We start from the raw sequence: 22,635 nt of genomic DNA on the forward strand, positions 1-22,635 counted from the left end.
TTATTTCTTTCATCACATTCCCAGTGGGTCAGAAGTTTACATACACTTTGTTAATATTTGCTGGCATTGCTTGGGTCAAAAATTTTGGGTAGCCTTCCACAAGCTTCTCACAATAAGTTGCTGGAATTTTGGCCCATTCCTCCAGACAGAACTGATGTAACGGAGTCAAGTTTGTAGGCAGCCTTGATCGCACACACTTTTTCAGTTCTGCCCTGAATCGGATTGAGGTCAGGACTTTGTTATGGCCACTTCAATACCTTGACTTTCTTGTCCTTAAGTTTTGCCACAACTTTAGGTATGCTTGGGGTCATTGTCCATTTGGAAGACCCATTTGTGACCGAGTTTTAACTTCCTGCCTGATGTCATAAGATGTTGCTTCAATAAATCCACATAATTTTCCATCCTCATGATGCCATCTGTTCTGGGAAGTGCACCAGTCCCTCCTGCAGCAAAGCACCCCCACAATATGATGCAGCCTCCCCAATGCTTTACGGTTGGGATGATGTTCTTCAGATTGCAAGCCTCACCCTTTTCCTCCAAATATAATGATGGTCATTATCAGTTACTTTTTTGTTTCATCAGACCAGAGCTTCTTCCTTGCTCAGCAGCCTTTCAGGTTATGTTGATATATGACTAATTTTACTGTGGATATACAGTCGATACTTGTCTACTTGTTTCCTTCAGCATCTTCACAAGGTCCTTTGCTGTTGTTCTGGGATTGATTTTCACTTTTCACATTTCATCTCTAGGAGACAGATTGATTCTAATTCCTGAGCGGTATGATGGCTGCACGGTCACATGATATATATATTTGCGTACTATTGTTTGAACAGATGAACGTGGTACCTTCAGGTGTTTGGAAATTGTTCTCAAGGATGAACCAGACTTGTGGAGGTCCACACTTTTTTTTCTGAGGTCTTGGCTGATTTATTTAGATTTTCCCATGATGTCAAGCAAAGAGGCACTAAGGTAGGCCTTAAAATACATCCAGAGGTACACCTCCAATTGACTCCAATTAGCCTATCAGAAGCAAATTGTCTAATTACCTAAAGGCTTGACATAAAGGCACAGTTAACTTAGTGTATGTAAACTTCTGATCCACTGGAATTGTGATATAGTCAATTAAAAGTGATACAATCTGTCTGTAAACAATTGTTGGTAAAATGACTTGTGTCATACACAAAGTAAATGTCCTAACGGACTTGCCAAATCTATAGTTTTCTAATATGAAAAATACATCTGTGGAGTGGTTTAAAAAGGAGCTTTAATGACTTCAACCTAAGTGCATGTAAACTTCTGACTTCAACTGTATAGCCGTGGCCAAATGTATTGGTAGTGACATACATTTTGTGTTTTGCAAAATTTGCTGCTTCAGTATTTGTAGATTATCTTTTCACATGTTTTTCACAGAACCAAAATTTCAATGTAATGATCTCCGAGCCACTTCATTATCACTCTTGCCTTGTGACATGGTGCTCCATCATGCTGGAAAATGCACGTATCATCTCCAAATTGCTCCTGGATTGTTGGGACAAGTTGCTCTTGCAGGACATTCTGGTACCATTCTTTATTCATGGCAGAGTTTTTGGGCAGAATTGTGAGACAGCCCACTCACTTGGATGAAAAGAAACCCCACACATGGATGGTCTCAGGATGCTTCACTGTTGGCACGACACAGGACTCATGGTAGCGTTCACCTTTTCTTCTCCGGACTATCGATTTTCCAGATGTCACAAACAGTCAGAATGGGGCTTCATCAGAGAAAATAACTTTGAACCAGTCATCTGCTGTCCAGTCCTTGTATTTCCTGTAGAATTTCAGTCTGTCCTTGATGTTTTTCTTGGAGAGAAGTGGCTTCTTTGCTGCCCTTCTTGACACCAGTCCATTGTCCAAAAGTCTTCGCCTCACTGTGCGTGCAGATGCACTCACACCAACCTGCTGCCAATATTGAGCAAGCTCTGCACTGGTGGTGGCACGATTCCATAGCTGACTCCTCAGGAGGAGACTGTCCTGGTGCTTGCTGGACATTCTGGGACGTCCTGAAGCCTTCTTCACTGCAGTTGAACCTCTCTCCTTAAAGTTCTTGATGATCCGGTAAATGGTTCTTTCAGGTGCAATATTCTTTGCAGCAATTTCCTTGCACGTGAGGCCATTTTGATGCAAATCGATGATGGCTGCATGTCTTTCTTTAGCGGTAACCATTGCTAACAAGAACACAATGATTGGAAGCACTTCTTCCCTCCTTTTTTAGCAATCAGTCTGATCTTATAATCCAATCAGAATGATAGAGTGATTTCACCTGACTAGTACTTGTTCACACTTTCCCAGGTGCTGCTGATATGATTAGTGTAATGATGTTAGCTGGTCACTCAAAAAGAGTGAAATTTGGGTTTTTGTGATAAAGTTCATTAATTTGGCCAATGAACCTTTTTGCAATAATTTAAAATGCATCTGATCACTCTGCACAATAATCTAAAAACAACGTGAATCAACACCAAAAACAACTGAAGCAGAAAACTTTGCGAAACACAAAATGTATGTCACTGCCAATACTTTTGGCCACGGCTGTATGTATACATGTATGAATATATATATATATATTCTCTGAATAGCACTCAATCAATTCCTCTTCCTGTCATTCCAATTCAACATCATGTGGGTGTGGCCAATTCAAATTGTGATTTGAAAGGCAGCCAGATCTGAATATGAATTTTTACAATCCTGGTGACTCTGTGTTTGTTATTGACATATTTGGCTGTAAAAAGGCAAACTTGGCAATTCTATCTTTAACCATCTCCTTTAGGTTGTCATGAATAATGACGTTATAATGGTGCATTGATCTTACCTCACTGAGTCGATCTTTAGAGCCGCTCCTGAGTGCTGTGTTCACCTCTGGCTCCACAACTTTTTGCCCAGCCTTGCTCAGAAGACTTATAGACTAGACAAAGCAGAAAAAATAGTACATTTAGAAGGACGACAAAAGCTTTATATGGCTGTTACAGCCCTTACGACAAGGGCGGATACAGGAAAATTGGTCTTCACGAAACTTGGAGCAAAAACGTGAAATTATACTCTTGTATACTCTAGGGGAGAATGATTCTGGAAATTATCAAACAACAAAGACTGATGAACCACAAATTTTACATTATTTAGGTGTGGTGAGGCATAGTGTAGTGGTTAAGTCTCAGAGTTAATAACCAGAAGGTTGATGGTTCGATCCCTGCAAGAAATGACACATTAGCCACTGTACCCTCAAGCTAGGCACTTAACTCCAGGTTGTTCAAATTATGGTGCCATTCTATAGCCATATTATCAAGTAATGATATAAATTATACCAGGCCTATTTGAATGGCGATAAAAAAGACCATATAGTATTATATTCTAAGCAATATCGCAAGAATGCGATATGGCTCTACATCAGCACAGCTGTGATTCGGCCACAGTGCCATAGGTAATCACAGTAGTGCTGATGTAGAGCCATATCACACTCTTACTCATGTGATATTGCTTAAATTGACATATTACTTTAACCAATGTCTTTGTTTTATATGGATATTTTGCTGTGGTAGCATGTATGGTGTGTGTGTATGGCTGAGATGAGAGAGAGAGAGAGATCCCAAGGATGCTTTTCAATCAAAACTGAAATAAATTTAGGATATTTCAGACATTATTTGTCATTCTCATCCGTTGTACTTGACCATTGTCTTTGTTTTAATTGGTTATTTTGTTGTGGTAGCCTTAATAAATAAATAACTTTTATAATTTGGTGAAGTGATATGGAACAGTTATGCAGTCAAGACCTGGAAATACTTCATAGCCGTGTGTTACTTGAAAATAATAGCACAACTTAGAACATTTGTCAACCAATCAGAATCAAGCATTCAACAGACCCGTGGTATATTATACCATGGGTCTGTTGAATGCTTGATTCAACACCCCCCACGACTTGATCAATACACCAATTTCTATTTTTCGAAAAAACGTTTAATGTTTCAATATATTTTGCCCTAATCAGCTTCACATAGCTGTAGTGTAAAACACAACGCTACCCCCCACCCCCCGTTTCGCTTACACACACTCACACACGCAGAGAGAGAGAGAGAGAGAGAGAGAGAGAGAGAGAGAGAGAGAGAAGTAGCGCAAGCCTCTGTTTCTGGTTCTAACATGACGTTTTCAAATTAGCAACGAAAACTTGAGCTGTATTAAAGCAAGATACACTTGGGCAATACAAGTTTCTATATTATCTGATATATCTGTGGGAAAAACAATTGAGGACACACAATATACTCAATTGAGGACACTGCATTATACGCACACACTTGAGGCCAAAACATACTCGTGAGAGAAAAAACAGAGTCGTCATGTCTGCGCACTCCTGCATCTCCTGCATATAACAGGAATATACCTATTTTGAAGCGATGTTACTTCGACGAGCTGCAAACAAAAAGGTAATCCCAGAAGTAATCTCTCTCATTTTCTGAGTTTCTCGCTTTCGATCCGTCAAATGCGAACTCTCACTCACATGCACAAACGCACTAACTTGTTCCTCTAGTCAGTCCTTATGTAAAGCATTGCAATCATCCATTGCTAGTTCTAATATGATGTTTTCCAAGTGGCAACGAAGGCTCCAACTGTATTAAAGCAAGATGCTGAATATGTGATGGAAGAAAGTAGTTCCACTCACAAGAGAGTTTTAGGGACAAAACCAGACATTTTTTTGAGATAAAACCCTGAGCAATGTTTTAAGGTGTGGTAACCATGGTATAAGCAGAATAATTGACTCCGGCCCGTTGAATTGTTCAACCCGATGATCAAGCATCGGATGCAACACACCCGATGCTTGGTATATCCTGTCAGCCAACAACCAAGAAAAACTGTGTCCAGGTATACCTAGGAGAATTGGGGTTGTTTTAAAGGCAAAGGTGTCCACACCAAATATTGATTTAGCATATTTATGTTTACTGGACTTTGTATGATGTTAATTGAAAAATTTTAACTACTTATGACATTATTTTTCACAAGTGCCTAAAACTTTTGCACAGTACTACATATGTATATGTATATATGTACTGTATGTATATGTGTGTGTGTGTGTGTGTGTGTGTGTGTGTGTGTGTGTGTGTGTGTGTGTGTGTGTTTATAACACCTGATGTGTGACTGAAAGATAAGTGAAGGTGCTTTTGCTGAAACAATGAAACATTGGTGTGAGAGAGGTATGTATTCCTGCACTCTGATTGGCAAATGCGCTTCGTGACGCTCTAAAAACTCTCCACTTCAAACTTCTTTTGAAGTCCTACTGATTTGAATGCATGCAAAAGGGGCCATGGGATTACCAAAATAGCTCGCATGGAAATGACATTCACTGACCTTGTTCTTCGCTGGGGTGACCATTTACAGATAAGGCAACATAAGAAATGAAGCAATGCAGATTGGCTTTTATTTTGTCTAATGGCTTAGCCACATCATTATCATTAGCCCAGTTTACATAATAGCATGTAAGCACAGAAACGTAGAACAGATAAGGAGTGTGTGTATATCTTTATATGTGTGTGTAGGCGTGTGTGATCTATTCCTACAATATATGCAAAAGAGTCTATGTGGGTTTATTTAGTAATACCAAAAGTTTAAGAAAAAAGTTATAGAATAAAAAAGATAAAGATTGATTAAAAAAAATCAAAGAGTAAACAAAGTAATAAACATTTTGATCAGCTGATTTGCATTTCATTTCCATGATTTTCCCATGATTATTGTATAGCCACTTTATATACACTCTTATATACTGTACATACTCTATTATACATACATAAGTGTACTGTATGTGTGTGGGTGTGTGATCTAGTCCTGCTACAATATGCATGAGTGTGTATGTGTTCCAGTCCCACTATTAAAGCTCAAGAGTGTGTACTGTAAGTGTGTGCCTGCATCTTTTCCCCAAGCCGCACGCGTGTCTGTCCCCAGCGGCTTGCAAGGTCTTGGCCCCTGTCTCCAGATCTCTACTCTAATTTAAACAGATCACTCCTACAATTAACCTTTCTGCTAACTATCAATTATAGCCCCAGGCAGAGCAGAATTAAACCAGTCATCAGCTAGTCTGACAGGCCTTGGGCTCTGCCACCACCTGGTCATCATTTCTCCATCCCATCTTCCCAGCGGTTACAGGCCAGACGCACACAAGCACCATTTAATTACCCCAGTCAATGCTGAGCCAACGCTGGAACAACACTGAGCCAACATTGGATGATTGGTGCAATGAATTACCATTCAGCTGAGGTCAGATGCAACTGCTGGTGTTAAGATTCAACCTAGGTATAATGTTGGCACAATGTTGAGGATTTCTGCAAAAAGAGCTGCAGGTGGGCCTAATCAAGTCAGAATAATTTCCTGTATTCAAGAAAGGGGGCACGATTCTGTCATAAAAGCTGACAAGCTAATCAGTCCCGCTATCTAAAAGTAAATGGCAGCTCTGCTTGGAGAATTGGAGAATTACTGGAGCATATATTTGAAAAAAAAAGGCAGTCTGTGTGTGTGTGGTGTGTGTACAAGTGCCAAAAGCCCAGTTCTGATTTGTTTTACTCTGTTTGTTTGGCAGAACACAGTAAGATATGAGTGTTTTGAAATTACCCAGCTTCAATGATGTGGAATCAAATTAAAAAAATCAGGCTGATTAGAAATACCGTTCCAGGCTTTGGACTTTTCTCACACTTGCCTTTGTTCGGAAATATTTTGTGTGTTTTGTGAGACATTATTTCAAATAAAATAATTGTATTCAGAGTCATGAAGGTCTCAACTGAGGCGCTGTGCACCGGTACACGGCTAGTTGAAGATTTTCACTCGCATACACGATAACATTTCATGCTATCCTACTAAAAATGTCTGAGATTAGCCACTGGCTGGCTGTAATTGAGAAGTATTGTGGGGAAGTTGACAAACTTCACAGCACACAGAGTCTTTCACTGTGTGTTGATCATAAAAGTTTGATTTGACTCTGTATAATGCGTGTCATTTTGACCCAGACAGCTTTTTTTTTTTTTTTTCAAATATTTATTTTATAACTTAATCCAATTGGAATAATATATACTTGTTCACATATGTTATCTGAAAACACACACACACACACACACACACACACACACACACACACACACACACACACACACACACACACACACACACACACACACACACACACACAAATCTGACAATTTTCTTCACATTATTTTTGGTATTATTTCCCCTTGTTAAACTTGTGTTCCCAGTCAAAAATTACCGGCCATTGGAAATGAATGGATTAGACTACAAAATACAGAAATATTAAGTGTTTAGGAGCATACCAATCCTTTAGATGAGCACATATGTGGATGTGTGTTTGCACACACAAAGTCCATGTACACTCTTTGAGGAATATTTAAAGATCTTCTAATCATATTACGTAGCGTTTGGGCTCATTTGAATTGGGATAGTCTTCTTTAAGTTACGATATATCATTGTCTAAGTTATATGTATGTTTCAGTAAGTAATAAGGAAAAAAGTGACAAAAAACATGTATCATATATATATGTGTATATATATATGTGTGTATATATATATATATATATATATATATATATATATATATATATATATATATATATATATATATATGATGAACAGGAGTAGCTTTTTGTCACTTTTTTTTGTATTACTTCCTAAAACATATATACAACATAGAACAGGTTTATATACAAATAATAATAAAAAAAAGTAGTACAAAACTATAATTGATATACCTGGTCATAATTACTAAAAAATAAGTTGTTAAAAAGATCTCATGCAATATCTTGTGATAATATAGGTAATATGAGAGTTTTGTAAAACTCTAATTGAGCTCTAATTGTTAACCCAAAATGACCAAAGTACTAGGGTTAATACCCTTTTCTGTACTTTACAGTCAGTTGTTGACCAAAGACAATAAAAATAGAAACATTTCATTCTAATCACATTACACGGATGCGATAAATATGTCATGCTACTCCTCTCTTGTTAAGCGCTCAACCAAAACACCTCAGTGAGACGCTTGCTGAACAGCCACTTTTCATCTCTGTTTTTCTCCTTTTCTCCCCAATTTGGAATGCCCAATTCCCAATGTGCTCTACGTCCTCATGGTCTGGTAAATGGTCTGAACTTATATAGCGCTTTTTTTAACCCTTAGAGGTCTACAAAGCGCTTAACACTGTGTCCCAATCACCCATTCGCACACACACATTCACACTCACACACCAATGACGGCAGAGCTGCAATACAAGGCGCTAGCCTGCCATTGGGAGCAACTTGGGGTTCAGTGTCTTGCCCAAGTACACTTCGGCATGTGGAGTCGTGTGGGCCGGGAATCGAACGTGGCTTGTTGAGCACGTAATAGCATGGAGGCCCATGCTATTCTCCGTGGCATCCACGCACAACTCACAACGCGCCCCACCGTGAGTGAGAACCACATATTTAACGACCACGAGGAGGTTACCCCATGTGACTCTACCCTCCCTAGCAACCTAGCAAGTCACTCAGCATGCCCTGGATTCGAGCTCGCAAGTAGTAGTCAGCTACCCAGGCCCCTTACTGCCACTTTTCTTAAAGAAACATTACTGTTTTAGCACTTCTATAATTTTTCATATGTAAGCAAAATGGAAAGTTCAAATGAAAAAATTCTACTCTCTCGTGGTTTAAACACCCACACTCCTTAATTTTCTTTAAAGGGTCCTTGTATTTCTTAATTTTGTCCAGATGACAAGCAACAGGGTTTGACACAAGCTATTACAACTAGAAGTGAAAGAAAAAGAAAAAATGTACTAAATTATGTGGGATGTTAAGAGCAAGAGAAGAAAAAACAACACAGAAAAAGCCAGAAACAAGAAAGAAAAGGGGAGTAGACGCTGCAAATGTATTCACACAGTGCTCTGAATGCAAAGCCCTGGAGGAACGACCAGCGGGCATGTGTGCTGAGAGCCGTGCTAGGGTGAAGCCTCTCTGTTGTGCTATTCTGCTCTTTTGATCCTGTCTAATCTCAAAGGGCCTGCTGTCTCCAACCTAGAACCCCTGAGCCGCCACAAGTCCCACCTCCATTAACACGAAAATTTCACCTCTGCCTCACCCTTGTTCTCCACCTACACCTTATCTCTGTTGCGTTGGTCGCCTGCTCTCGTTCTTTCTTTCTTTCTTTCTTTCTTTCTTTCTTTCTTTCTTTCTTTCTCTCTCTCGCTCTCTCTCTCTCTCTCTCTCTCTTGTCTTCACCTGTCAGCTTTTCTCTCTCAAGCCATACACTGGAATCAAGTCCTGTCAGTCCTTGTTAACCCCAACCCCCTTCCTTGTCTCAAGCCTACCCACCCCATTGGAAGAGAGCTCTATGTTGCCAGCATCTTGAAAAATTTTATCCCACACTCAATTCTATCCCCCTCGAACCCTAATAGGTAGATGTTTACAATGCCTGTTCAAAAAATAGCAAGTTATCACAATTTCCATTTGTAGATAATCCAAATATATATTCATACAAATAAATAGGTTTAGTGTAGTCATTTACATTGGATAGATGCTAGGCTGCCAGGTAAATCCAGTAAGCCGTAATGTACGCTAGCAGGCTAATCAGCTAGCAGCATGACTGTACCTTTCAAGTTGAGTTGAAAATACTGTAAATAAGAGTTCTGAGAACATGAATAATCAAGCGAAGTCATATTTACAAGTGGGTAACTCTGATTACTAGATGATACCCAAGTTGCAGAGTTGTGATGTTGAAAGGGGTGTTTCGACATTTAAAGATTTCAGTGCCTTATTTCAATAATATGAATATGTTATATGTCACAGTCAACCGATGACTTACCATTCACGGTTTGTTTTAAGGAAATTAATTAATAATTAGTTAGTTAGTTGATTTGCATTAATATATCATATAAGTTGTGTAAAAGTGAATCAGGTGTGTTTAGTTATTCTTATCCACAGGTACAACAGAAAAAAAGAGCTTTTCAGATGTTCATTATGTATTTGTTTAAGTCTGACATCTTCTGTATTTTGTTTCCCACTTGAATGTGTGGCATGCTGAGGTAAACGATTGCCTGACTCAGAGGTATGAGCTTCCCATGTGCACTTCAGACAGCAGATAAGGGGCAAGAGTCATTCCGTGCTAGTAGGCTAATGTTGAACCTCAATCAGTTATCATTATGCTAACAAGCTAATCAGCTAGTAACTGGTTGGCTTGGAAGCTAACTCAGAAAATGAGAAACGTTGAATTTTACTACTTTTAGCTTCAGTTATTATACAGTATATGATATGTGGCATATTTTAAAATAATTTAATTTTCAAATTTACATAGGCTAAGTCCACAATAGCATACTACCGTACTACTTGTACTATTTCCTCAGTATACATGGCAAAAGTACAGTAGTAAGAGAAGTATGGTAGTATGCTATAATAACTATGTACACACAAAACATATTTTAGCCTTTTTATTTATTAATGCATTTCAATTTCATAACATAATTCCATCAAATTGTACTGTGCAATGTTTAACTAAATTAAATTTATAAACCATAATATATTTAGTTCCCTTACAACTCAGTACACTCGACATTGCGTAGTATCGCATATGGGGAGTGCCTTCACCCTCAGCTTCTTTAGCAAGGCAGTGGTTGTCTTGGAGGTGTGTTTGGGGTCGTTATCATGCTGGAATACTGCCCTGCAGCCTAGTCTCCGAAGGGAGGGGATCATGCTCTGTTCAGTATGTCACAGTACACATTGGCATTCATGGTTCCCTCAATGAACTCATGCAGCCCCAGACCATGACACTCCAACCACCATGCTTGAATGTAGGCAAGACACACTTTTATTTGTACTCCTCACCTGGTTAGCTGCCACACACGCTTGACACCATCTGAACCAAATAAATGTATCTTGGTCTCTTCAGACCACAGGACATGGTTCCAGTAATCCATGTCCTTAGTCTGCTTTTCTTCAGCAAACTGTTTGTGGGCTTTCTTGTGCATCATCTTTACAAGAGGCTTCCTTCTGGGACGACAGCCATGCAGACCAATTTGATGCAGTGTGCGGCGTATGGTCTGAGCACTGACATGCTGACCCCCCACCCCTTCAACCTCTGCAGAAATGCTGGCAGCACTCATATGTCTACATATTTCCCAAAGACAACCTCTGGATATGATGCTGAGCATGTGCACTCAACTTCTTTGGTTGACCATGGCAAGGCCTGTTCTGAGTGGAACCTGTCCTGTTCAGGTCTTGGCCACTGTGCTGCAGCTCAGTGTCAGGGTCTTGGCAATCTTCTTATAGCCTAGGCCATCCTTATGTAGAGCAACAATTCTTTTTTTCAGATCCTCAGAGAGTTCTTTGCCATGAGGTGCCATGTTGAACTTCCAGTGACCTGTATGAGGGAGTGTTAGAGAGATAACACCACATTTAACACACCTGCTCCCCATTCACACCTGAGACCTTGTAACACTAACGAGTCACATGACGCCGGGGAGGTAAAATGTCTAATTGGGCCCAATTTGGACATTTTCACTTAGGGGTGTACTCACTTTTGTTACCAGCGGTTTAGAAATTAATGGCTGTGTGTTGAGTTATTTTGAGGGGACAGCAAATTTACACTGTTGTACAAGCTGTACACTCACTACTTTACAAAAATGTGAGGAGTGTACTCACTTTTGTGAGATACTGTATATATTTCTATATCTAAAAGAGTCACTTTATAAAGATGTCGTTCCGTAAGTGTTCCTTGTGTGAGAGGCACATCCCACAATTAGATCAGCATGAGAGCCGTGTTTACAATCTGGGTGTGCCCGCGCAGAGTCAGCTCTCATGGAGACAGACTGCCGTCACTGTGAGGAAATGAGTTTCAAGACTCGCGAATCACCCTTGTTCTGAGGGACGATTCAGCCTCACGTGCCCTCCCACCCGCCTCTTCTGTGATACCCGAGGATTCACACGAGGAGGCACTGCAGGGCCGCGAGGTCGAGCAGGATGACTTTGAGGAAGTCCTTGTAGCAGCACATGCCCCGCGAGCCCCTCGATCTCTCCAAAGCGCATGTTTTCTGATACGCTATGTGCAAGCTCCGACCTTCTGAAATATTGAGCGGCCTTGTCTCTAAGAGTGGTTCTGACAATGGGGATGATAATAATGAAGTCATGTCTCTCGCTGCATCAGGCGAGTGGTCAGTGGATGATGCTGCCACCCCTCCCCCCAGCGAGGGTGAGGAACGTGCATGTGCCACTGACAGGGAGATGCTCTGCATCCTTACATGGGTGGTCGAAGAGCTTCACCTTGAGTGGTCTCCCCCAGAAGAACCTGAACAGTATTGCCTTGATGAATGGTTCCTGGAAAATGGCAGTGTCCCGCAAATCTGCCCCATTCTTCCCCGAAGTTCATAACGAACAATCGGAGTCCTTCTCAGCGCACTAGCGCAGTGACGCGATTCTCTTTAATGTGGATTGCAGGGACAACCCCCTGTGGAGGAGGTTGTAGCGGCACACCTCTACCCAGCGAATAACAGGGCGTGGAAATCACACCCCATACATCCTTCCAAACAATGTCAACAAACATCCGCACTGGCAGGAAAAGCTTACTCGGCAGCAGGACAAGCTTTATCAGCACTCCACACCAAGGTGGTGCTCCAGGTATTTCAAGCCAAGCTCCTCAGGCAAATGGATGAGCACAGCTTGGATTAAGAGACATTCAAAGAGCTTCCACACCACTACAGACTTAGCGCTGCATACCACGAAAGTGACTGCGCAAGCCATCGGCAAGTCCATGGGCAAACTGGCAGTTCTGGATCAACGTCACTCTTGGATGCTCCAGTGTCTCCAGCCTGCCTCTTTGGCAGCAGAATACGTTTTCTGAGCGTATCGTCGCGACTCAGCAGCAGTCACAGGCTATTAGACACTTTATGCCCAAACGGAGTATACCACAGCCTGTTCGCCCTTGCTCTTTTCCAAGCCAATGTCCAACTAAAAGCCCCATATCTGCTGTCTCACAGGCACCTGCGTATCAGCATGTGCAGCAAAAGTGCTCCTGACAGGCACAACATTTAAACTATTATGAATTTTGAATTTTATTGTTGAGGATAACCCCTTGAGATGAAACATCTCGTTTTCGAGGGGTCCTCGCAAATTTGAAGTGGAAAGCAGAGCCCGCGATTCTCTCAGGGTCTGCTCCAAAAAAGGCTTGATTGAACAAGTCTCACTGTGCCCCACCTCCCCACAACTGGTTGTCAGGAAAGGAATATTTTGTTCACAATATTGTTCAAATTCTTGTTCCTGTGTCTTGCACTGTAATAAATGCAATAAGTGCAAAAATGGCACACGTATGGCCAGCAAAATGCAAATATGCATTGCCATCATTATGCCAGATTCTCTCTGTCATCTGCAAAGTCTGAGAAGACAAGGAAACGGTTCTATTAGTTGCGACGAAATGGCCCAACCAGCCATGGTGTCCAGAAATGATTGGTATGCTGCACAGCTCCCCATGGGAAATACCGTAGAGGAGGAATCTCTTCTCTCAGGCATAAGGCACAATCTGGCATCCCCAGCTGTGGAACCTGCATGTGTGGCCCCTGAACGGGGCACATTACACGTGCCAGGTCTGACGCATTCAGTCATGAACACCACTTTAAAGGCCAGAGTGCCATCCATGAGATGCCTCTACACGCTAAAATGGATCAATTAGACACAGGACTCGCCCGGTCAATGCTCAAAGTGTATGTGGCAACTATATCTGTGTATCACACATATGAAACCGTTGCCTCTATAGGCAAGCATTATTTAATCATAAAGTTCCTTAAGGGAGCAAGGCGATTAAACCCATCTTGGTTGGCAGAATGCACAGTCCCGACTTGGGACTTAACTTAAGTCCTAAAAGCTCTCGCAGGGCTCCCCTTAGAGCCTTTGGAATCATATGATTTGTGTATACTCTCCGTTAAGACCGCACTACTGCTGGCTTTAGCCTTAGTAACATGGGTAGGTGACCTGCATGCATCAGTCGACAATTTAAGTCTAGAGTTTGGCCCCGGTCTTTCAAGAGCCACTGTCAAACTCAGGAAAGGCTCTGTAAACAAGGTCCAAACCGCGCCCTTCAAAGTGGTTCACATTCAGGTCTTCTTCCCTCTTCTATTTATTTCGGATGATGAACAATCATTGCATTTGTCATGACCTGTACAGGCACTACATGCATACAGTACATTGAGCGTACTTGCCAGTTCAGACTGTCTGATCAGCTCTTTATATGCTATGGAGGATGCACAAAGGAACGTCCGTTTACAAGCAAAGGCTCTCTCACTGGATTGTCGATGCAATTGCCCTGGCTTATGAGTGAAAGGGTAAGACTTGCCCAATTGGTGTTAAAACACACTCAACTAGAGGCATGGCATCCTCATGGGCATGGCAGATGGTGTGTCCTTACAAGACATCCGTTTTGCAGCAGGATGGTCCTCTCCTAACACATTCGCAAGGTTTTACAATCTATATATAACATCTCTTTCTTCACAAGTCCTTTCTGTTTAGAGTACTTGCTATTCATTCATAAGTCACAAGCATATTCATTATAAATCTACTCCTTTCCTGACTGGGTTCATAAGGAGTTAATTAATACAATATAACTATAGTTCATATATTCATTATGAGTGCTACACTCCTGGCCAACACGAGGATCACTCACTGCAGCATACTCATGTCGGTCGTCGTCCCACAACACTGGGGCGCCACGTTTCCTCTCTGGGAAGTTATTTTGTGTAGTGCGGCGTGGTGGGATTCTGTTCCCCATATGCGTTAATACGCATGTCGAGTGTACTGAGTCGTAAGGGAATATAATGGTTACCTACGTAACCTCGGTTCCTTGAGACGACGGGAACGAGACATTGCGAACGCTAGGCGCACTACAAGACTCTAGAGATGTGCTCCTTGGTTTCAGTCAGAAATTCTGAGGAAATAGTGTTTCCGCACCTGTTTTTATAGAGAATAGTTTTGTGTCAAAACAGGTGGGGCTCAAACACCATAGCCAATATTAGAATACTGCCATTATTGTAGAGAGGTTTTAACTAGGTTGTGTAAGAACACATTCCACATATGTGTTAGTACATAATGTCTCTTCCCCTTCTCCTCAGGGAACCGAGGTTACGCATGTAACCGAGATTTTTTTTATCTTCAAAACTACTCAATGCAAATTTGACAATGTCTTTTAAATTATATAAAAAACAAAGCTATGCTAAGCCAAAAATAACAAAACTAAGATTTCTCATTTTATTATTTAAAGCATTAGTTAAGATAACATACATTATAAAGCAATTTTGTATGATTTCCAATCAGGCACTGAACATTGTACCACTTTATTTTTCATCCAGTTGAATCACTGTGGGTTCACAATAGCAAACCATCATACTACTCTTACTATTTATGCATTAAATGTGGCAGAAATGCAGTAGTATCATAGTAAGGTATTCTGAGCAAATGTAAATGTAAATTAGACAATTCATGTCTATTTTTTTAAAACTGAAGCTACAAAATAACAAAATAAAAACATTTCTTGCTTTGTTATAATCAATCAATAGTTAAGATGACATATTATCAAGCAATTTTACAGGATGTTTAATAGGCACAGATTAGAGTAACCATTAAAAGTAATTTCAGCTAATATACAGTTAAAGCTTTAGGGTCCGGGGGGGTGGGGGGGGGGGGGGGAATCTTGCAAAACACCAACAGCGAGGGGCGGGCAGGGAGAATGTAACAGAGGGCAGGCTCCGGGGACACATATCCTTCCCTAATTTGCTGGAAAAGTACCCGCACTGGAGGAGACTCACCTCTATTAACCCAAAGCAAGAGTGAAAAAGAGACAAACAGGGAGCGAGACAAGAGCCACACACAGAGAGAGAGAGAGAGAGAGAGAGAGGAGAGAGAGAGAGCAGGCAGTGGCTCAATCTCCAGGCTCATTACCCCTGAGCTGCTCCAGAGCAGAACAGAGCACACGGAGCATGGCAGGGCCACAGCAGGGCCAGGGGCCAAATGGATTCATCTGCTCTCATTTGCTCCTGTCTCAGCAGAGGCAGCTGCTCAGAGAGAGGTGGCTTGAATGAGCAGGGGAAAGGGAGGAGGGAGTGTGGAAGATTTAAGCCTTTGTCATCCTTCCTCAAATAGCGCCACCTGGCTTTCAAACTATTCCACAGCAATAGAAGCGTAAATATCCAAGAATGTATATAGGCCATGAGTGGAAGTGAGCCAATACATGTCAATCAGGCAAATACTGATATTTCAATATTATCGTCCGTTAACTGTGCACACAGCGATTATTAATCAAAAGTGTTTTTGGGCAAATCTTGAGTACAAAATAAATGTTTATTTAATGTCATAAATTTGAGTCATTTGTAATTATTAACTAACTGCATGAACTAAACATATGACTTTCTTGCATAGAACACAAAATAGATGTTTGGCATAATGTTAGGGACTGACATCCTTAGTCACTATTCACTTTCACTATTTGTAAAAAAAAATAACATTCAGCATAACTAATAAATGAGCATAACATAGCAATTTGAGGTGAAATTATTTAAAGTGAAAAGAAAGAAACCACAGAGTGATACGAGAGACATGAAATACTCAATACTCATATTTCACGTTTAAGTGATTATCATACAAAATTACACCTCTCTAGAATACTTGATTCTGATTGGTCAATCGCGCCATCAAGCGGTCTGATTTTTCTGAATAATGGCCGCACATCTGGGGATAAAGTGATATTTCACCAGTCATCCGGGTATTGTGAATCATCTTTGCCACTTCTCATATCACTCAGCGATCTATGCAATTAAGCTAATAAATGTATTTCATTTCATATCAAATCAATATTTCACTTTCATTTATTTATTTATTTGGCAAGTAGTCATGTAATAAGTGGGTTAATGAGCAGTCAGACGGTCATTGTCTCAAAATAATCACCAACTGAACTGGAATCGCAATCCAGAGGTTGAATTTATCTCTTTCTAGAGACTCCGTAGTTCCTTTTTCCTCCCATTATATCATAATTTTTAACTTAAATAATAATGTCATGTCCATTTAATTATGAACTTGGTAAGTAGCCATGTAATGGGCAGAATAATCTACACTCATCCAGTCATGATTGCTAAATTAACCCATACATGCTAATGAAGTGAAGGGGACTTATATCACCCTGAAGAGGTTTATTTTCTCATAAGGACTGGCTAACTGTAGATTATCCTTTACATATATGATCACAGAAGTCCACAATAAACCAATCAGAATCAAGTATTCTAGAAAGCCAAGTAATAAAACATAAATATATATATATATATATATATGTACGTCCTTTAACAAACTCAAATTGACCACTTGAGAGAACTCCAAAGCACCCAAACATTCTAACTGGCTAACTTCCTTTACGACATTTCCGACCTTCCCTATAATCTTTTTTACCATGTGACCTCCCTCCACATCTCCCTCCTGGCTACACTAACATTAACAACCCTGTTGGGCTTGAATTTATCCCAAGGACACAGCACTATATACACTACAGGGAAGCTATATGGATTCTTGCTTTTATTACAATGAGTCCCAGAGTATCAATTAAACATCTATCATCACGATGGATTGTTTCATAGATCAGAGTGATTGATGGGCACATTATGTGGCCAAACATTGGCTTATAACCCCAACACACATCCCGTGCTTTCCAGTAAGATGGGAGTTGCATAGAAGCAAATTTACACAAATGTCGAGGCTACAGTGAGTTATTTGTGCACGCGGTAACCCAAGAGGGAAAGGGAGGGCACTTTGCATGATGTTGTAAGTGGAAATCACTGACACAGATGGAATCAAGTCATATAAAACAGAAATTCATTATACTCAGGCTGTTTACTTTGTGGCCAGTGTGAAAATCATCCATTGTATAAAGTGACAGACACTAACATCAAGTTAAATGTATCGTTACTCATTTGAATCAAGTTGAAGTCAACATGAAACAACATTCGCAACCCATGTTAATTCTGCAATGTGATGTACTGTACTGGGAATTGATTTTATTCAAATCACATAATCTCATAATTTTCAAAAACATTAGTGGATAGTTTTGCCAAAGCGTGTTGCATACATAATTTCAGCACTAAAATTAGTGATTGAAGCATTGCTGCTGCCTGTAACCCCCCATTTGGCCTTATATCATGTTTAGTGGTGTCTTTACCCAGTGACCCAATGTCCCCTGGGGCCCATGGGTTAATGAAAGGGGAAGATCAGTGGTCCCTGTGGGCCTGCTTATCTGTCTGTCTATCTGTCTGTCTGTATGCCACAGCCCTATTTTCCATTCCCCAGCCATATGCCTCTGAGACTAAGGCACAGAGATTGACACATGGGCTTAAACATGAGCGCCTTTCCTCTCCGCCACCAACTGTCTCAGGGGAAACCGCGGGCCTAAGCAATATACCGAAATACATACACATAACACCAACGCACACAGAAACACATGTGACACCTGGAGGGCAATTAGACCACATGTCGCCCCAAGTGTTTACCTAAAATACATTTGGGCACTGCTGCTTTGTTTCCCATGATGCACCTCTCCCTCGGTAATGACGAAACAAAGCAGCACAAAGGAAGAAACACTTGCCAAATGGCAACATTTTACATTTAGTTTAATAAGGTTGCATTCATTAATATAAACTAATAATGAACAATACTTTAACAATACTTATTAATATCAGTGTTAATGTTAATTAAAAGTATGTTAAAGTTAATGTTAATTTCAACATATACATTTTTAATATTGAAAGTTGAATATTAACATTAGTTAATGCATTATGAACTAACGCTGACTAATGATGAACAATATTTGTACAGCACTTATTATTAATATTATTGGTTAATGTTAATTTCAGCACATACTACTACATTTTTGTAATACAAATGTTGTGCTATTGTGTGTGTATGAGCCCAAACGGTGTGTGTAGTTTCACTTTAAAAATATTTTTGGTTGAATTTTTTCACATTTCAATAAATTAATAATATTTTTCAGAATCAAAATCTGACCAGTAGAATTCAAGGGTGTGCCGATACAATCAATGTTAATACTAGCCATGATTTGTGTGTCAGTAAATGAAAATGATTAATAAGTCTTACATTCTCTATAATTAAATGGAGCCTATATCCAAATTCTGAAGAGAATCACACTTTCCACGTGTATAAAAGGAGCGTGTCACTGTCATAGAAATATGCCCGACAATCATTAAGGACGCCGTTAATGCACAAAATAACGTGATTTATTCTTCTAATTCATTGCATACAGTCCATTTACACTACTAACTTCTTATGAATGTGCTGTCTTGGTTTGTATCGGTGGTGCTTATATAATGGTTATTTTCGTTAGTAAATGCATTAGGTTGAACTTGAAATGTCCACCGCAGATAGTGGAATAACCAGAGAAAACCGCAGAATTAAATTGCACTTAATCCAGCCCATTTGTGCATTGTGCACGAGATATTGCCAAACCTACTCATGTCTAGACTTAGCGCATGCTTGCACGAAAATACCTAAACTTCATGGCCATGCTCGCTGACTTTGCGCTCAAGACTTATGGTATAGCACTGCGTTTAATGCTAGTGCTCTAAAAATAGAGCCCTAAAAGTTGTCTATTTCAGCATATAATAGTACATATTTAACATAAAATTGTATACATTAACAATAGTTAATGCAGTAGTTAACACAAACTAACAATGCACAATAATTTGAAAGCACTAATTAGTATGGGTGAATGATAATTTCAACATATACTTACACATTTTTTGCATTAAAAGTTGTATATATATTAACATTAGTTAATGCATTTTGAACTAACATGAACTATGAACAACAATGCATAATAAAGTATTTCGAAATTAACATTGACCAAGGTTAATAAATGCTGCAAAATATTGTTGACATTTATTGTTAGTGATTTGACATAGTACCTAAACATTTAATAAAAAAATAATCTTAGTGTTACCGAAAATGTTCTTATAACACCAATGAACAAATCTGTATGTTTGCCAACAATCATAAGTGGCACCCACTTTTTTTTATACCCCTTTGCTATTAACAAAAAAAAAAATAAAAAAATTCTACTTGAAAGAAGAAACATGTTTTGCGAGTTGTTATGAAAACTAATGGGGCAAATTCAAATAAGTGTCTTTGTGATGCAGCCCACTTGTTTTCTTCATTTGCAAGGCAAAATTTCAGCTTTAAATTCCTTCCTAAGACAAAAAGGCCCCAGGCTGGTACAGAAACATCTGGTACTAAACAAACATTTCAGCGTTCATTTGTACACTGCTTGCTACAAGAGCTGTGAAAATGGCTGTGGTGTAAATTGGCTCTGTAAGACAATAATGCCACACCTAGTGAGAACACAGTGAGAGTGAAGTGTCAATCCAGCTGTGTCAGGTACAATTAATAATAAAAAAGCCTGGACTTTGGTTATCCATTTTAAACTTAAACCATCCTACTGTCAGTAAAGTCATTTGCAAGAAACACTACCTTGCCATGGTAACAGCATGCCTTTCTGGTCATGTACAATGGTAATACCATGTTTTTGGACTTTGTCCATTGTACTACAATTATATTCTTTGCAACAAATTAATAGCATGATACATGAATATACAACCCAAATTACTGTCGCTGAACATTACATTATAAACGTTACATTTCTAAGATAAAATTACTATGGAAACGGCATGTCGATTCCAACTGTACAACAGGGCATCAAAATCTCACATGCTGCAGGACACATTTCCAGCTGGATCAAAAGTAAATTGTTTTGAAGTGTAAAGAAACTCAAAAACATGCAGATGTGCAATACTGGCCAACTGCTACTTTATTAAAACTGTATAACTTACTATCGCCTCTGGATATGTTCAACATGTGACAGCTGATTAAACCTACAATTTTAAACACTCGAGAGTGCCACTTATTTATTTAATTAAACCAGATACAGTTATTACTTTTCACATATAACCTTTAAAGTTACCTTCAGAAGCGGCTATAGGGGTGCTAATTCTTGCACTGTTAAATACAATGAAAATATTTCTGATTTAAGTCTGATCTTTGGCATAATTTAATAGCTCAAAGAAAAGTGAATCAACTTCATTGGCTTTTCAATGGTAAAGCCAAAACAAACTAGGATGATATTTCTATTCTTAACGTTTGAATCAATGAGTTAGATAGGTGAACATTTTTACCATCTTTCACAAAATTTATATTAGGAGCGGACGATATAGCAGTTTAAATGTTATGTTAAAAATGTACCAGTAAAAACTGGTAAAAATATGGTTTCTATGGTGGTTCTACAAAACACCCACGCATTATAGAATATACATGTTAGGGATTAAACAATCAGAGTGAAAAAGAGGAGCTTTTTAGAAAGAAAAAAAGGTGTGTCCATCATTGTGTGGAACCAACATGAAGGCAGCATGTTGTTTCAGAGAATTGTGGTACCCTAGGATTGGCCACATTATGCCGACTTACTGAAAAGCGGCATCGTCTATCAGAAATGTACACCTGATATTTTACCTTTCCTTGTGGCACTACCAAATACGTGTTATGTCAGCAGAGTGGGAGACCTGGTACGGGTCCTGCATTGAAACCAGGAAGTAATCGCGTTCGCATAATCAGTGACAAGCACGAGTAGGCAAGTAGGTTGCATTTTCCACTCTAACATTACATTTTTACTCCACTGATGGTTAGGTTTAGGTTTGGGTTAAGGGGTACAGTTTATAAAATATGCATTCCTCTTCACTGTATTACAGCCTGTTCAGCTGAGGACAACTTGCTTTGCAACTATTTGAAAATGGAGCTCACACGTGTTCTTACGCCCAACAACACTTACCGTTTTGGCCACTAGGGGCAGTGTTTCTAATTTTGGTAAGAACAGACCGATTTTAGCTAAAGAAAACTCAACCTACTGTTTCCGATTTCACTGAGAGATCAGTCTGGTGGAACTGACCCATCTCTTAGCACTAAAAGTCAATGTAGTTGCTTTTGTAATTTTTAATCTTAAAATGACCTTGCATTACTTTCAAATCTTTGAATCTTTTCACTTTTTAATCTCTTTTCCATAAAATATGTCTATTATGATGCCGAACACAATTTGTCCGAATGAAATGTGTCAATGAAATGTGTCTTTAGCTTTTTTTGGCCAATCCATTGATAGGCTACTAGTTTAATAAAAGCTGATTAATCACAACATCACTCTGCACCAATATAAACATAAGAACATGGGCACAGACTGTACTATTGTTATGCTTATTTTTTTATATAAGAATATCTACACGAAAAACAGGAGATATGGTACTGGGATTGCATCAGACTGAGTCAAGATGTGTATTTAATAAGACATAGATGTAACACACTTGCTTTTTTTCCCATTCTGTCTGATGTTGTCTGAGAATATCTCCTATCCTTTCAAATTTTGACATATGTGTGGGTGCTTGCATTGCCGTGCATGTGAATCCATAAGATCAATGACTGTATAAAGCAAATATACAGCCTAGAGGTTTTTGTCAGGCACAAGTTTACCCCAACTCCTAATCCTGGCAGAATGTCCCACGTCTGGTCTTTTTCATCCAGGATTTAATCTAC

The 22,635-nt window shown here is 39.6% G+C and overlaps 2 protein-coding genes across 4 annotated transcripts in view; one reads left to right on the plus strand and one right to left on the minus strand.

The window, feature by feature from the left end:
- fbrsl1 (fibrosin-like 1) overlaps nt 1–2,932 on the minus strand; it is a 268,766-nt gene extending 265,834 nt beyond the window's left edge. For 2 of the 3 annotated variants that reach the window (XM_052116968.1, XM_052116978.1), the window contains exon 1: nt 2,846–2,931. The gene's annotated coding sequence lies outside the window, so the exon portion shown is untranslated. Of the gene's footprint in view, nt 1–2,845 lie in introns of all 3 variants that reach the window. The other variant, XM_052116960.1, reaches the window with a different exon arrangement.
- The window catches only part of LOC127637195 (protein HIRA), a 154,685-nt gene that overhangs the window by 83,008 nt on the left and 49,042 nt on the right, over nt 1–22,635 (plus strand). The gene's annotated exons all lie outside the window — the stretch shown is intronic.

This window comes from Xyrauchen texanus, chromosome 4 (genome assembly GCF_025860055.1).
Source record: "Xyrauchen texanus isolate HMW12.3.18 chromosome 4, RBS_HiC_50CHRs, whole genome shotgun sequence".
Lineage (NCBI taxonomy): Eukaryota > Metazoa > Chordata > Actinopteri > Cypriniformes > Catostomidae > Xyrauchen > Xyrauchen texanus.